At 49.1% G+C, this 16,834-nt stretch overlaps 1 protein-coding gene across 2 annotated transcripts in view; it reads right to left on the reverse strand.

Annotated features, from left to right (window-relative positions):
- FSTL4 (follistatin like 4) overlaps positions 1–16,834 on the reverse strand; it is a 453,162-nt gene that overhangs the window by 420,824 nt on the left and 15,504 nt on the right. The gene's annotated exons all lie outside the window — the stretch shown is intronic.

Here is a 16,834-nt window from a genome sequence, read left to right on the forward strand (position 1 = left end):
GTGGGAGGAGAAGGGGACGACAGAGAAGGAGATGGTTGGATGGCATCACCGACTCAATGGACGTGAGTTTGAGTAAGCTCTAGGAGTTGGTGATGGACAGGGAAGCCTGGCGTGCTGCAGTTCAAGGGGTTGCAAAGAGTCAGACATGACTGAGCAACTGAACTGAACTGAAGCCACCATGCAAGCCCCCATCTCCATTCTCATCTCCCTGTCCACAGCTGTGACACCAGCAGTAAGAACTAGCAATGGAAGCAGTCGTGGCCCCAGAAAGCAGCGAGTGTGATGAGGGCCACTTCTGTTTGCTGAGCCCTCTCCACCCACCTTCCTCAATTTTCACAGCCCCCCTTCCACCGCAGATGAATCCCCAATGCCACCCATGAGCCTCTACCACCATGCCTCCCACTCAACTCTTGGCAATTTTTGATTGTTGTCTGGATAAATAATTAGCCGGGGCTCCTATGGGTATCCGCTTCTATACAGGGAGATAAATCTACTAACACCCTTTGATTAGAAAGCACTTTCATTGTACCACTATAAACTTGTATTAAAAATGGAACCTAAAGTAGTTTAAATTAAATGAGTTATATATAATTAAAAAGCCTTTAAGGCACAATGAGGCTCCTTTTCAATTTTCTTTTATAACAGAGTCAGAAAGAAAGGCACCCAATGGTCAGCATAGCTGGACTGCTATTCACATAGTAGCCAGCGCTTCTGAAAGTGCTAGATAAAACCGATAGTTTTCTTCTGTCCTTTCCCAGCTGCACTTAAGTAGGACATTCCAGAAACTTGAGTCTGCTCACCCACGAGATGACATTCAGAGCAGTGCCTAGAAGGTGGTCATGAGAATAGAACGAGATGTGTGCGAAGAACTGTGAGCATCACTGCTCAGCTGGAGAGACGTCTGCCCTCCGCCTACTGGTCAGGAGCCAGGCCAGCCTTAGGCACCCATGCCTCCCAGAGGGCCTTGCACTTGGGGCAGAAGCACATGAGACTTTGTCTCCAACAGCTGGAACCATCTCTCTCCCTGAAGAGCAATTTGCTGAGAAGGACAACTCTGAGGGCATTCAATCTGCACTTCCTCCATAAGCTAACCCAGTGGTTCTCGAACAGGGATGTTTTAGGCAATCCAGAGTTCCAACCACACCCCAACCCAATTACATCACAACCTCTAGGCCGGAGACACACATCAGTGTTTTTTATAAAGCTGGTTCCAATGTATGGATACGATCTCCCCCAAAACAGGCTCTCTGCTCATCAGTGCTGCTCATCACAGAGCCAGGCAGCCTCCGACGGACCACCACGGCTCCGGCAGGTACCAGGAAGGCTTTCCCAGGCATAGCCACTGCACACAGAAGCACCAAGTTCTCTTTCCCAGCGAGATTTAGTAAAGCAGGCGGATAACGGGGCAGGCCTGGGCTCTCTTTCCCTGGGGAGCCATGCGACCCCAGTATCCAGATCTCAGCAGCCACTGGGTGCAGGTGGGAAGGGAAGGCTCAGCACCAGAGCTGGGAGCCTCCCCAGGGATGGGGAGAATAGGATGACTGGCCTGGAGGACATGAGTTGGCTTTAAATGGTTGTAAAGGTGCTCATCTGAGCCCCAGCACCTTGGGTCTCCAGCTCCAAGGTGCTAAGGTCCACCTTAGTGACCACAGCTGTAAGCTGGGATTCAAGGTAGTGCCTGTGAGACTGCTAGGAGACCTTACAGAGGAAGGGTGCTTGGTGGCTGCTGTAACTTACCAGTTCCCCGCTACAGACACCATCTGGGAGACTGTCCAGCATCGCCCTGACCCCAACCCCGAGCACAGCGCCCAGAACCAAACAGGTACTCATCAGTGTCTTGGGGCCCCTGGCGCAGAGAGGGCCCAGCAGTTTTGTTGCCCCAGTGGGCAATAACGGGCAGAGACAGGGTGCAGGATGGCTCCATCAGTTGATACAGTGTTAGTCGTGAACCACCAACACCAGCCAGAGCCGTCCCTTCACTCCCCTTCTTGCACCCACCCCAGGCTATCTTCCCTGACCTTCTCTGACTCTCTGGTACTGCTCATGAGCTGACTGGCTCCAGCACACTAAAATGCCAGGATTCCTTCCTCTCGGGGCTCTACAGTGGGCACTCTGTATACTGTATAGTGGGGGCCTGCCCCACCCCCAGAGCGGCCCTTCCCTCCTCATCCATGAGACAGGAGCCAAGACTTCCTGGTGTGCTCACCCACCTGGAGAAGGCAGGCACACTTCCATAGGAGCCAGCACCAGCTCCCACAGCTGAGCCAACCTCAGTGCCCTGTGTACCTGGGGCTGCCCTACCATTCCCACCTCTGGGGAAGAGAGGACCATCCTCCATAACAGCCTCCCTCCAATAGCAGGAACATAAGGAACTCAGGCTGTAACCCAGCACTGACCGCCTCGCTCTCTTCCAGGGGCTAGTAGAAGAGTCAGCAGACACCAACATTTTCCCACTGGGATTACTAACCCTCCACAAACCTGTATCTGACAGTAATCGCCTTAGTCACCGATTCTGGGACTCTTGCCTCTTCCCTAAAGTCAAGGGCCCAGAGTCTAGCTTCCTAACTCTCAATCCTGGACAGTTCTCAACCCTAAGGCACCTGCCAAGGCCAATTCTTAGAAGCAGAAACAGGGAAAACCACTCATCACTGTCATGCTTAGGCCTCCATCCAGAGCCCAGACACCCAGCTTTCTATTACACATGCACAGCAGTGGGCCTGGCCAGGCTCTGCCCTACACGAGGGCAGATGCTCAGGGATCCACAAGGCAGTGGCTGCAAAGTCCTTGTTAGACCCCCCTTGAAAAAGGGAAGAAAATAGCCTAAGAGATATTAATTCTTGTGGGTTCCATGGCTGCCCCATAGGCCCTTTCCCACAGTGGGAGAAGACAAGAGAAAGAGGTGTGTGTTGGGGAGCCAGGGCGAAAAGGGATGGGAGGACATGCTCTGCCACTGCCCCCAGGGTAGGGCAGTAGGCTCCCTCAAGCTATGCTGCCCACTAGGAGGTGATGGGGTCTTATCTGACGTGATAGAGTCTGCTCTGGCCTCCAAAGTTCATCATCAAATGTTCTTTTAAATTTTGGCTGCTCCATGAGGCAAGTGAGATCTTAGTTCGCCAATGAGGGATGGAGCCCATGCCCCTTGCTTTAGAAGTGTGGAGTCTTAACCACCAGACCACCAAGGAATTTCCCAAACATCCTTTCCTGAGCCTCAAAAATATGTAAGGTAGGGGTGGGGGTGGGGAAAGCAGCTGGAACTTGAGAGGAGCATGTGGGATGGTCAGAAGGCCAGTGCAAAGCCCAGCTCCACCACTTCACACATGGGAGACCTCAGGCAACTCATCTATCATCTTGAAGCCTCCACTTCCACATGAATAAAATAAGAAATGTAATGGTACCTCATAGAATCTTTTTGAGAGGTCAATGAAGTGATGTACTTAAAGCTTTGACAAAATGAGAGCTGTTTATTAATGTTATCAACATTCATAGCTATGCAATTCAAAGGAGTCTCTATCAGGAATCTACTTATTCCTTATGAGAAGTGTCTTCAGATGCCCAGCTCTGAGCTCCAGAGGGCCCCTGGCCTGACATCTCTGGCAGTGTCCCTGGTTCCCTAACACTCCATACTCTTAGTTACCCAGAAATAGACACGACAGCAAAACCCAAGTTGTGAATGCAACAAGATTCTGCACCTGGCTGGGAGCAAAGCTCAGCCCCAGAACTGAGAGAACATCCATTGTGTCTAGATTCCGTGGCCTAATTATCTCATGGCAGCTCAGCTGTGCTGTTACTTACTGGATTCCACAGAGTGACAGCCCCTCTAAGAAGAGACACCTGGTAAAGTCATGACTCCCCTCCCACAAAGCCCCTTCTTTCTTCCCAAGAACAAGTCCATCTAAACCTCAAGGCAGCTGTCCTAAAGAGCTCCCTGCCCTACAAGATGCATGAGCGCAGAGTCGCGGGGCCACCTCCAAGCCCCAAAGCCTGCTGCCCTTTAGTCAGTTTGCTGAGGGGGCGTGAACACAGTCACAGGGGGCCGGGAGGGTCAGGGTGACAACTGGCGAAATGCTGAGCCAGCACATGGCCATCAAGCGGCCTTTACAGCCTGTCAGCTAGGATGAGCCAGGGAGGGTAAACTGGGCTTCCGAGCTGCCTAGCCACAGACAGTCCAGGTTGATGTGGTGAGGGTACCACGGAGACAGGCAGAGGAAGCTGGGCCTACAAAGCCCAAGAGCAAATATTTAAGACCATGTAGGCAGGTGTCCTAACCCAGTTCCAGCTCTGAAGACAGGAAAAAGCACAACTTGATAAATTGCCAGCACTTCTGAAAATTCAGCACACATTGCTCCAAGTGCTGAAAGGCTGGAGACTGGCTCCTCAGCCTTATCAACCCCGGCCACCCACGGTGACCTGCTCTCTCGCTCCTTCACTTGAGCCCCGCAGGCCTGTACCCACAGCCTCCGTTCAGAGCCCCTGAATGGCACTGCTCCTCTGGGGACCTAACCCCTGGCCACACGTGATGGGACCAACGCAAATGCCTGGCCAAGCTGAGCCAACCAGGTTCTGAGACTGGACCTAGACTGGGTAGCCCAGGGCCCTGAGGCCGGAGCTTGGTGTACTGGCAGGGCAAAGCTATAAGATAAAGGCTATGAGACAGGATCTGCAGGTTTGCAGAGAAGTGGATATCCAGAGAGAACAGGGAGACAGCAGAGAGGTGCATGCTGGAGATGGTGAGGGGGACAGGCTGCCTGAAGACTCTAGCCTTGTACCCTCGAGGCAGCCTGCAGGGCTCCAGAAGGTCTCTGGGGCCTCAAGATGACACATCTGTGTACACAAACACATTGGAAGGTGATTCTGCTCATAGCCACCAAGGGTCCCTCATGAGTCACTTGGCCAGCAGGCCTGGGTAACCATGCCCAGAGTCCCTCTTCTCCTTCCCCAACAGCCCTGGTCCTGCTCCAGCCCACATCTACATGTGAAAAGTCTCTCCTCCTCAAATACTTAAGTGTTCTCCCCACCCACATCTCTGCCAGCCTCTCCAAGTCCCTCTGTTTCCAAGAGGTCCTTCCCAGCCTGCCTCCCACCCAGTGCCTCTCTGCTCTTAACTCTCCCGTCACCCAGTTAGGCCCACACTGCTAACTGAACACATTCCACACTGCATTAACTGCTCACCACATGCATGTCATAGGTGATTTCTTAGAGCCATTTGTGATGATTCCCTTTCCCTTCTCATAACCCCAAGGTGAGACATCAGCCCACCACCTACAGGGCTTTTCTACAGAATGCAGCTCAGGACCCGCCTTTCTTGTGGTGCAAGAACAGTCATTTTCAATGAGGTAAGGCTTCAAGTCTATTTTACATTTTCATCTAGAATGTATAATGAATCACAGATAATTTTGTCCTAGTCAGCATGGTCACAGAAGTGTTTTCTTCCTGTGAATTACTGAACCAACTGGTACAACCCGTGGACATGGACAGAAACCTAGCTCAAGATGGGACTCGAAAGGAAGAGCTAAGACTCCCGGGTATGACAGTCTGGGCAGTGAGGTGGCACCGTCACATGTGACAGCATCCTCGGTGAGACGAGACAGAGCAGCAATGGGCAGCCGTTCCCTCCTTGTCGCCAGATAAAGTCCTCTGGGCCGACAAGAAGGCCAGGGCCATATTGGACAGAACCACCTTAGCAGAGGGCCCACAGGGATGCACGCCTGCTCTGGTGGACAAGTTCTGGTGGACAGCTCTAGCTGCTGCAGTAACCATGGTGTCTGGCTCGTGGGGTGACACCCTGAGATGCCAGCTTCTTCCAGCCCCCAACTAACCCTCTTGAAGGTTCCAGGGCAGCTGAATCATGGGCCTTGGATGAATCTGTGACACTAAGTTTGCCATTAGCCACAGCCCTTCTGCAGAGGAGAAAGTCTGGACCGTGAGAACAAGCATCCTACTATGGGACCAGGAGTGGGCCAACAAAACCAGGGAAGGGCAGGGGGCTCCGCTTCCTGCTTTGTTATTTGAGAAAGAGACCTCATTTCCTTTAGGTTAAAGTCAACATAGGGTTAAATTCCTCTACTAACTCAGATTCTAATAGCCAAGGGCTCCATCACCTTCCCAATTCTCCACCCTACTGGTCCTCAAGCCCCAAGAATACAATCAGTCCATTTCTCCTCATCCAATAGGCCCTAGACCATGGCCAAGCACACAGCGGAGTGCTCAGTGGATACCCACTGATGACTAGGATTTAAGACCACCTGATGTTCCCATTGGCCCAGATATCCGAGGGTCCAGAGACCCATACCAGGTAGGTATATTGCATCCCGAGAAGGTCAAGTGGGAAGTTCTGCTTTTAGACGTATTCCTAAACTACACTGCCAAAGGAGGAACACCCAAGAACAAGGCAGAGAATCCCTTTCTTCACAGCCAAATGCTAAAAGTGAAAGTAACAGCATATGTAACAACCAAAGAGCAGTGAGTGGAGGAGGAAGAGGAGGCAGAGTGGGGCATATTTTAGAAGCACTCCAATTAGAGCATCGCCTGGCAGGCCTCCCTCATTTCAAATCTCCTGGTGTCCCCAAGTCTACTTCCCTGGAATGAATGCACAAAGTGTGGCATCAGCAGAACCACAGAAACCTCGGGTCTTCACTAGAGAGGAAGTTTTCCAGCAGGTTTTAAATGCAAGGCTAGAAAAGCAAATAAATGGGAAGAGTTCTGTGTTTTTTACTTAGACAGCAAGCTTTAAATGATAGAATGGCTTAAGCAAGCTTTCACTCCAGCTGACCTAAGACGTAGCATCAAGAAAAGCCATCAGGAGTCTTACACCTATTTAGCAACATCCCCAGAGACAGCTTCTGTTCTCACTGCCCTCAATCCCTTCCTCCCTTTGTAGGGATAGTTGGCAGCCACCCTCCCTGGAGCCACAGGCTATGTCTGCTGACCCTGAAAACGTGAAACATAAACAGGACATCCTGCATTTGAGTTTACATTGCATTTTCGGGTTCCCATTTCAGGTGAGGGTCTGGTGTGCCTGCCTCGTGTTCCAGCGTCTTCGCAGAAGGGACCATCAGGGTCAGGCAGGCCCAAAGCCCACTCTGTGAGGGAGACAGGAAGTGAGTCAGGGATTCAACCCCCTCCCCTATACACAACCCATAGGGCTCTATTACGCTTCTACTGGATGCTGGAAAGGATGCTGGAAAGAGTTGAAACTGTGACTGGATTCTACTATAAGTGGAAACCAAAGAACCGTCTGGTCTCTCCAGGGATTTTTTTGTAAGGAGTCCTAGAAACTCAAGTCTCCTTGTCTAAATTCCTATGTGGTGCCAAAGCAATAACAGAAGGTCTCTGACTCATTCACTTACTTGACAAGTATCTGAATACCCTACTATGTACCAACCCCCCAGGACACTGGGGACCCAGGGGGCCCAGACTCCAGGACACTGACCATTCCTCCAGAAAGGGGACCATCCCACCACAAGAGCTGCCCTGCTGAACACTTGAGTGACAGGCGGCAACATGCCAGCTCCCGGTGTTAGAGAAGTGCACAGTCTTCTTGATGTGCTTGGTAGGGTTCTGAGATCAAGGGCACAAACCACAGCTCTGACAGCTGTGTTCTGAGCAGCTGTCCATGCCAGAGATACATGTACCATCTTAGTCCTCATGACAACTCTGAAATCAGGACTTTTATTGCTTGCATTCTACTCAATGCTAAGCTGAAGGTCAGAGAACAAGGAACTTCCCTCAACCACACAGCTGGAAGGGAAGAAGCAGATCTGAGCTCCTGGGGCCCTTGACGAAGGGCCCCCGAGTCAAAGGCAGAATAGGAGATTGCTTAGGCAGCAGCACAGACAGGCAGTGCGGCAACTGAATAGTTTGGTCCCAGCTGGAAAAAGCAACTATGGGATTTTAAAGCAACAATAAACATCGTGGAGGATGAAGAGAAAATGTAGAACCTCCAGGGTCCAGTTAGGTCATGGCGGGGAAGGCTGCCTACAACCTGTCTATGCTAAGAGCTTGCCCACCACCAGCCAACAAGCCACCAAGAGCACACACACCTCTCAGCCTCATCAGGGAGAACTGTGTGGTCAGAAAAACAGGCCATGCTCCAGAGGCAGGGCCCGAAACCCAGGTGGTCATGTTGGTCACCTCTGTGGTGGGGCCAATCTGCCAATTCCCTCAGAGCTGGTTAGGTGACCAGCCACCATGGTTCTTTAAGTCACTTCCTATTCCATTAAGGGCTCACTGGTACCAGTGGCATTCCCTGGAAAGAACTTTCCTGAGGTAAATACAGTGATGACTTCCCAACTCTTAAAAAAATACACACATACAGTTTCTATCCCAATCCAGACCCTCAACGGTTAAAGTATTTTAACAAAATTAACAGTGGTAGCTTTCCTTTCCAAGTAAAACTTCAGAAGCGTTTCAGTTTGAACTCAAGACACTCACACTCTTGGAACACTGGTAAAGGGGGAAAACAGGGCTCAGTCTCCAGGTGAAGCATCAAGCAATCACTCAGGTGCTTTTCTAAAACTGCCTACAGCTGAAGGGAAAACAGGGGTGGTTCCCTACAGGCCAACCCAGCATCTTGCCAGCACCAGCTTCTCCACTCCTACCCTGCACAGAGTCAGGCGGAAACGCACCCTTTGGCCAGGGGAAGACATGAGTCCCACAGGTCACTCACCTTCCATTCTTCTCTCTAGCCAAGAGCAAACTCTCTTGAGTTTTCTTCTTCCCAACTAGAAGTGAAACAAGACTGTCTTTTATTAGGATGAAGTTGTCCACCAAATAGCAGTGGTGTGTCAGGTTTCATGAGCAGACTAAAGAGATGGCAAGAAAGTTTCAAGATCAAGAAATCCTCACCCCACTTTCCCTTTACGCTCTTCTGTCACCTCCACATAGAGGACTGCTGGATGTGACCATGGAAACCTATCTGTAGGGGGACGTGCCACCACCTCGGAGGGCCCAGGGGCCTCTTTCTGAGACAAGCACCCATCCTATCCATCTTGGAGCTAATAGAGCTTTCCAGCCATGAAATTAGGACAGACATCACAGAATACAACTCTGAAACTAGGTCTGGGACCTAATGTCTTGACAGGGCTCAGACTCCATCTCGGCAGGAAATTCAAGGCCACACTACTGCACGTTTCTGTGGGTTTCAGTTCCCTGGGGATTACCACATTGGCCAAAGACTTTGCTTGGGTTTTTTTCATAAGATGTTATGGAGAAACCCAAATGAGCCTTTTGGCCAACCCAATAGATGGATGTTCCAGTGATTTAACAGTTATGTCTGACTGGCCCTTAGACACAACCCACCTGCGTGGGCAATCTAGAACATGCCAATGTCAGGCTTCCATGGGATGGACTGCCCTTTTTCCTCCAACTCTAGCTTTTATTCTTCTTTATAAAGAAGAAGGTACAAAGGTATAAAGAGGTGATAGGGATTCCTGGAGTTAGCTGAGTTCATTCTTTAAAAAGTTTTCATGATTCTGCTTTGTGAAGTCAAAAGGTCTAGGAAGCCCTTATCTGAGCAGAGTTCCCAGCACATGGCAGATACGCAGCCCTTGTTAGACACTGAGTAAGAAGACAGTTCCAATTCCTTTCTTCTTAGCACACTGAGGACTTCTCTCCCTGACACCAGCAGCAGTTTCCCCAGGGGAGCCTTCTTTGAACCCAGGTCTGTATGTAGGATGTGGCAGTGTTTCTGGCCAAACAGACTCCACATGGTCTCCATGCAGAGCTCCTCAAAGCTATTCCTCCCCAGAGGTGTGCACCCAGGAGGCTTCAGACAAAGCAAGATGGGCCATGCCTTCAGACCTCACACCTGCTACTTGGCCAAACAGGATTAAGAAAGAGAGGTAGGACTACATCTGAAAGAACACTTTGAGCTTTCCGCTCATGTTTTAAAGGGGCCCAGTCTGCAGCGAATAGAATTTAGCTGTGAAGTAAGCCTGAAAGGAACCTCCCCTGACATCTTGATCACCCCTCACTCTCCATTTGAGGAAACTGAAGTCCAGAGAAGAGAAGAAAGTGGTTCAAGTCCACGGAACTAGCTGTGCCAGGCTAGACCTGAGACACCGAGCCCAATCAGGAGTGCTGTGTTCTCACCCCGAGACTCGCAGGCTTGGGGCAGACTGCACTTCTGAGCTATAAGGCTGCAACAGTGTTTAAGGGGCTCTGCTTGTTCTTGTTCTCTTCTCTCCCAGTGGGTCATTTCTCAATTTGGGGACTGGGTCAAACACTGACAGGCTTTACTGGGACCACAGAGAGAAGGCCAAGCCATGAAACACAGGTGGATCACCAGCCTACGGCACACACTGCATGCCACCCCAGCTCAACCTCCAGAGCTGGGCACTTCCCCACCAACCCGACAGTAACACTTCACAGCTCTCTCCCACCACCCTCCCAGTTCCATCCTGTCCCTGTACTTCTGTCTGTCCTTAACACACCCAGATCCTTTCCTCAGGGACTATTTCCTCCAAAACCTGACTGTAGGACGCCCACCCTTGGAGGAGGGGAGAAGCACTAGGTGAACCACTGCCCTGGCCCTCCCCTCCCGGCAGAATTGCTTCCTTTCTACCCTCAGTTCACTTCAGTCGCTCAGTCGTGTCTGACTCTTTGTGACCCCGTGGACTGCAGCACGCCAGGCTTCCCTGTCCTTCACCATCTCCTGGAGCTTGCTCAAACTCATGTCCATCGAGGCTGTGATGCCATCCAGCCCTCTCATCCTCTGTCATCCCTTTCTTCTCCTGCCTTCAACCTTTTCCAGAATCAGGGTCTTTTCCAAGCTTTTCTACCCTGCGAGGGTCCATTCAGGGCTAGATTCTATGTCACCACTCCCTACTAAGCCCAGCAGTGCTATTAGGGAGACATTTTAAAATTAAACTGAAGCAAAATTAATTTTATTTTCTGAATTTCACTACAGTTCCTGAAATACCTGAACAAAGCATAAGGCTTGGTCCTCAGAGCAAGCTGGAGGCCCCAGTCACCCGAAGGAGTAAGTGAGGACACCCAGGTTTCACTTTTGGAAAGAAAGAACCCTCAAGATATTAGAACCATGATCCCATGAAGGAAAAGACCGAGTTTCTCTGCATCTAGGACTTTCTGACTCAGAGAATTTGTAAGGCCAAGATACAAATGTGTGTGGTCACTGACAAGTGAAGGACCAGTCTCTGTGGACAGATGGCTTCTCCAAGCGTTGGGGGGCTCAGGTGGGCTGCTTCCTTCACCCAACAGCACCCGCCTGGCTCTGCTGCAGTTTTCCCAGGTCCTGGACCCAGAGCCTCTTAAGCCCTCCCTCCCTGGAGCCGGTGCCCCTCTCCCTCCCCAGGGGGCTGGCAACAAGATGAGGCCCAGGAGCCCCACAGCAGAAGCCACAGCAGTGGAGGCAGAAGGACAATGGCCCTGGCTTGCAGGACAGAGAACTAGAGCCCCCACACAGGGGGCCTGTTGGAGTCTGACACCGACAAGGCATTTTCTTGTCTCTGAATGGGAGACGAAAGAGACAACCCACAATCACAGAGAACTAATCGAGCAGATGATTGGGGCCTGGCAGAGCTGATGCTGCCAAGTTTCCCCAAAATGGAAATCAGAGCCCTATTTACAACGCCTGGCCTAATGTCCTGATTACAAGGATGGGAAATTTCCTAGAGAAGCATAGATTATTTAGCAGCAGAGGCATAAATAAAATAGATATGTAAATGCTAAATTAAGAGGAAGAAGAATAATGGTTTTCTGTGAACTCATAAATGTTTATTTTCCTGGGTCGCAGAACTTTTCAGAACCAATTAAAACTCTGTCAACAATGATCTGAAAATACCAAAGGGGCGCACAGTACACTAGCTGGTAGAGTAGGTTTGCCAAAAACGGCAAGAGAGGAGGAACATCCGAAGATGGTGGCTTCCCCGTCCATGGATTATAAATGAAGACAAGACCGCCAAACACAGCACCAGCCCAGCAGTCGTGGTCCCCAAAGCAGCCGGGCTGGGCGCTGGGGCCAGAAGCCCCAGCTTCTGGTGGGACACCAGGGTGGGAGGCACAGGTGATGGTGAGGGCATGAGGGTGCAGGCTGACCTCTGGATGGCAAGCACCAGGACAAGCCAGGGTGCGACCCAGGATTCAGATCTAAGTTTACCTGTCTGCCTGCTTGCTTGAAAACACGTGAAAATGACTCAGACCCAGGCTGTATCAATTCACCGGCCCCCTCACCTACCTGCCCCTGCCTCCTCTCCCGCAAGCCAATTTCACGGCAAGCTATTTCCCAGCATGACTGCAGCCTGTGTGTTTCTCTCCTCTTCCTGACTGCAGTCAACATCATCCTGTTAGCAGGAAGCTTAAAAAAAAAAAGGCCAGGGTTCATCACCAACTGGATTCTCCTTCTTGAATGTGTACATGGGAGAGGGAGGCTGTGGGATGCCTCCAGGGCTTTTCTGCCCACTGTCCTCTGGGACTGGAAGTATTAGGGCCTGTTCACAAGCACAATGAAGCTCAAGAGACCCTGGACTGGAGTACGTACAGCCCACACAGTCTCTAAAGCCAGCTCATCCAATGTCCCTGGGACTTGGAGTACTGTCACCATCTTTCACCCTGGAAATTATGAATTTATTCACATCGGTAGATAGGAGATTGCAATCTACTGATTTTCCCGAAGAAGCTAACATCCATACCCTCTGACACAGAGTAATCAGCAGACAGCCAGAGGCGAGAGCTGGAGGAGCAGAGAAGAAGCCTGCCCCTACCAGAACCACCCCTGCAGCAGATGTCTCATATAAGGGGTGCCATCTACATCGACAGAGGATGAGATGGCTGGATGGCATCACTGACTCGATGGACGTGAGTCTCAGTGAACTCCGGGAGTTGGTGATGGACAGGGAGGCCTGGCGTGCTGTGATTCATGGGGTCGCAAAGAGTCGGACACGACTGAGCGACTGATCTGATCTGATCTGATCTATATCCCAGTGCCCCACACCCAGTGAAAGGTGAAAGGCCCATCGCACTTTCTTGCTAAAAAGTGGTACACCCAATCTCATCTTCTTTGAAAGATAGTCAGTGATAGAGTTTGGCACCAGGGAATGCTGAGGAAGGGCGATTCCACAGAATACAAACATAAAAGCTGTACACAGGTCTGTGCTTCAGGTGAGGCCTAGAAAATGCTGAGTACCAGCCTAGACCCTGTCTGGGGTCCCCCAGGAAGGAGGGAGCTGCCTTTCTCTTCCCACAAACAGAATGAGGGGCTGGAGTGATCCAACTAATCTTCCCCATCCATCAATCAAAAAGAAGTTGGGGGCAGGGGGTGGGGCAGACCATCACTAGAAAGGGGAGGGGAGCCTGGTCTTAAATTAAATCAAATGTACAAGGACGCTTATTAAGGGAGAAAAATGTTTTTTAGGTTAATGCTCAGTCTTAGCAGCCTGAGTCCTCTTGAGTGCCCAATCAATGTAGAGAGAAGCCAGATCATTGAACTTCTCTAAAATTCGAAGGTGTCCCCCCAGGGAGAGCAGTGCAGTCTGAGTCTGGGGCCAAGTCTTGCAGAAAGGGGAAGGGCAGATCAGCCCGGGTGGGACCCTGCTCTCTCAGGCTGAACCCTGGGGTCAGGGAGGACGGGAAGCATCCTGACTCTGATACCACTCCTATATATCTTTCTCCTCAAAGATCCTTGGGTGACTTCACACACACTAAAAAAAAAAAAAAAAAAAAAATGGTGTCTGACCTCAAAGCACATCTCTGCTCTGTAAGCACCAAGGCATACAAAGCTAACAATTCTAAATGGAACCAGTATCAATATTTACAGATATTTAGTGCGTGACTAGAAACTACAGGGAAGAGCAATTTAGGAAAAGTTCAGTAATATCAGGAAGCAGGCAAGAAGGCTGAATAATAGCCACCATCCAATCCCTCCACCTAGCAAGCGATGGCAACACTGTATCCAGGGCTCAAAGTGGGAGGGAACCCTCCCACACAGGCCTGCCCCTCAAGAGGGGGTGTCACTAGAGACTGTTACCACACCCCTTCTCACTTTCCTGGTTCGCCCCATTATAAAATTCTACCAATATTGATTTTTACTACTGTATCTATCTTGGCCAGAGTATCAGGGAAAAGAGGAAAATATAACTATTTCGGAATTTCAATAAGTTGTATCTCTTCGAATTGTTTCCTGTATATTCAGGATTGCATTAGTATTCTAGACCATGTCATGCCACTCAGCTCTTATTAAACAGGCACTCCACCCAGCTACATTTCTTTTTTATCTACGTTTGTAAAATGGTAAACTCCTTGAAGCTATTTCAGCTTCAGTCTTTGTACATAAAACAATATTTTAACAAAATTCATATTCATTATAATTGCTTTAAAAATGTGCAAGCACACACACATTGGTCATTTAATCCTTGTTTACCCTTAGGACACTTGAGTAATTGGCATAATAACTTGAAAGGCAAATCAAATCTCATTAATGCTTTCCAAGTACTTCAAAAATCTCAAGTCAATGAATGTTTTGGGAAGTACTCCTATCAGGAGGAAAACACACAGGGAAACATTTTACCATTTAGTTATTTATTTATTGAGTCTCAGGAAACTGTTGGTTTTGATTCTTCTAGAAAATAAGACTGCCTGAGGAAACTGCTAGACGAGTTTAATATGGTTTGTGAGGTGAGCTCTGGATATATTAAGAGCTACGGTTCAAAGAAGAAACTACCCAGACCCTGTAACACACAGGACCATCTTGGATGTTGATAAGGTACAAGCATGGCTCAGCCCACAAGCTGCTTACAGGTCTGCTGGGAGGGACCATTCATGCCCCCATCGGAAATGAGCCTTCAGCACAGGGAGGTATTAAAAGCTCATTTAAATACATAACAGTCTAGTGCGAAATTGAAAGCACCAAGGTGACTTCATGACTGGTACCAAATGTTGAATAAATATCGACTGACTGAAAAACTCAATAAGCCTCTGTAAAGAAGAGAAAGATAAAGAAGACGGCTTCATTCTTATGCTAAAATAAAATTTAAGAGTTAAAAAGAAAAAGAGATAGGAAAGATTAGGAGTAGGAGTTCAGGGAGAGATCAAACATGATCAAGAGTGGTCAAAGAAGATTTTAAAGAAAAGGTAAGAACCAGAGCAAGGCCTTGGAGGAGTGGCTGATTCAGACTTGGGAAAAAAGGTGGGGAGGGAACAGGAGGACCCTAACAAGTGAGGGCACAGTGGGACCATGCATCAAGTGTGATCAAGGTCAGCCAACTAACCAGTTAACAATGTTGGACAATACATGTCTTGCCCTCTCTAAACATTCACAGAGGTTGTCCTATGTCCTGGGCCCATTCACATCCTCATCATCTCATTTAAAAATTAGCAGAAGCAGACTCAACAAGCACTCAAAAAAACTCAGACTACAGCAAAGAGAACTGGAGGGCTAAGGCAGATGTTTCTGCCTTCCAGAGCCCACAGAGGCATCACTTCCTTTCCCTGAAATTCCCAAAGCTGGATGACAATGGCATCTCTGGGACTCTATCCTAAAAAGGCAAGCAGGGAGTACAACAATACCCTCAAGCAAAAGAGCCTCACTTCCTCAGGATGAGCAGCATCTGCTTTTTCTTGTTGGTATACAGAGTACTAGGGTGTTAAGAGCTAAAATAAAGAAGCCTTGGGTTGATATCAACTTACCTTCAATTTACCTCCCACTAAAACCCACCTTAATTGGCTTGACTGTTTTAACTAAAATGAGCAATTTAAAACAGTGGGCCAATGAGCTCCAACAGTAAGAAGACTAAACACACCTTGCTGTGTGTTTGCCTATTTGCTTTTCTAGTAAATATTCAACAATATATTTATAGGATTTAAGTGATCGTTTTCCCTCTGTATGAGTACGAGTGTAGTGATTAAATGGTTCCCATTGGGAAACGCCAGGCTTGCTGGCAAGTCAGCCTTCAGACTCTTTCAAAAGAGCATTATGTTGCATCCTTCATGGAGCTAGATGGGAGAGATAGTGTTTCTATTTAATCATCTGCTCACCACAAAGGGAAGCCACACTAACTTCAGCAGGAAAAGTGTGTGCATTAAATTACTTCTGAGGCTCCCTGAAGAGTAAGGCTTGTAGGTTTGGGACTGCATTACAATTAAGTAATAATGAAAGAGAAATCATGTCTTTTGATCAAATAATGCATTAATCCTACCATACACCAGGTATCGCTGTTCACTCTCCAGGTAATGCTGACTTTTGGGGGTGACTGTGTTGGGAAGATCTCCTGCAGAAGGGAAAGGCTATCTATCCACTCCAGTATTCTAAGTTGGAGAATTCCATGGACTGTATAGTCCATGGGGTCGCAAAGAGTCGGACATAACTGAGCAACTTTCACTTTCACTTTCACTTTCTTCCTTATTCCACAGGACGCAGGCACAGAGTGAAGGAAAAGGGGGTGCATCTTGGAAAACAATGGTTATAAAGATGCCCTGGAAAGCTCTCAGGTGAGAATTAGTATTCACCGAATCATCAAGGAAATCCTAGGTAGGTCTAGTCATTTCTTAAGGTTCAGCATGTACAAAACATTTTTGGCAGAAAGTCTACATCCCTCACAAGCCCCCAGTTCATGCAGCCCACTACCTGAGCGGGTGCTGTTTAGGACTCCTCTTCACCACTTCAGACCAGAGTTCACTAAGCAATTAGCAGGATGGCGAGACTCTCCCAGGAGGCATTTGAGAACAAGTTTTTCAAGCACTTTAGAAGCATTTATATATACCTAACATGCCATTAATCATTCTTATCTGTTCATTAAGGCCGGCTCCCTCAGGACTTCCACCCGCCAGTTCTTACTCCGCCTGGTTCTTTTATCTACATAGCTGAAAAGGAGTCTATTTCCTT

This window comes from Bos javanicus, chromosome 7 (genome assembly GCF_032452875.1).
Source record: "Bos javanicus breed banteng chromosome 7, ARS-OSU_banteng_1.0, whole genome shotgun sequence".
In the NCBI taxonomy this organism is placed as follows: domain Eukaryota; kingdom Metazoa; phylum Chordata; class Mammalia; order Artiodactyla; family Bovidae; genus Bos; species Bos javanicus.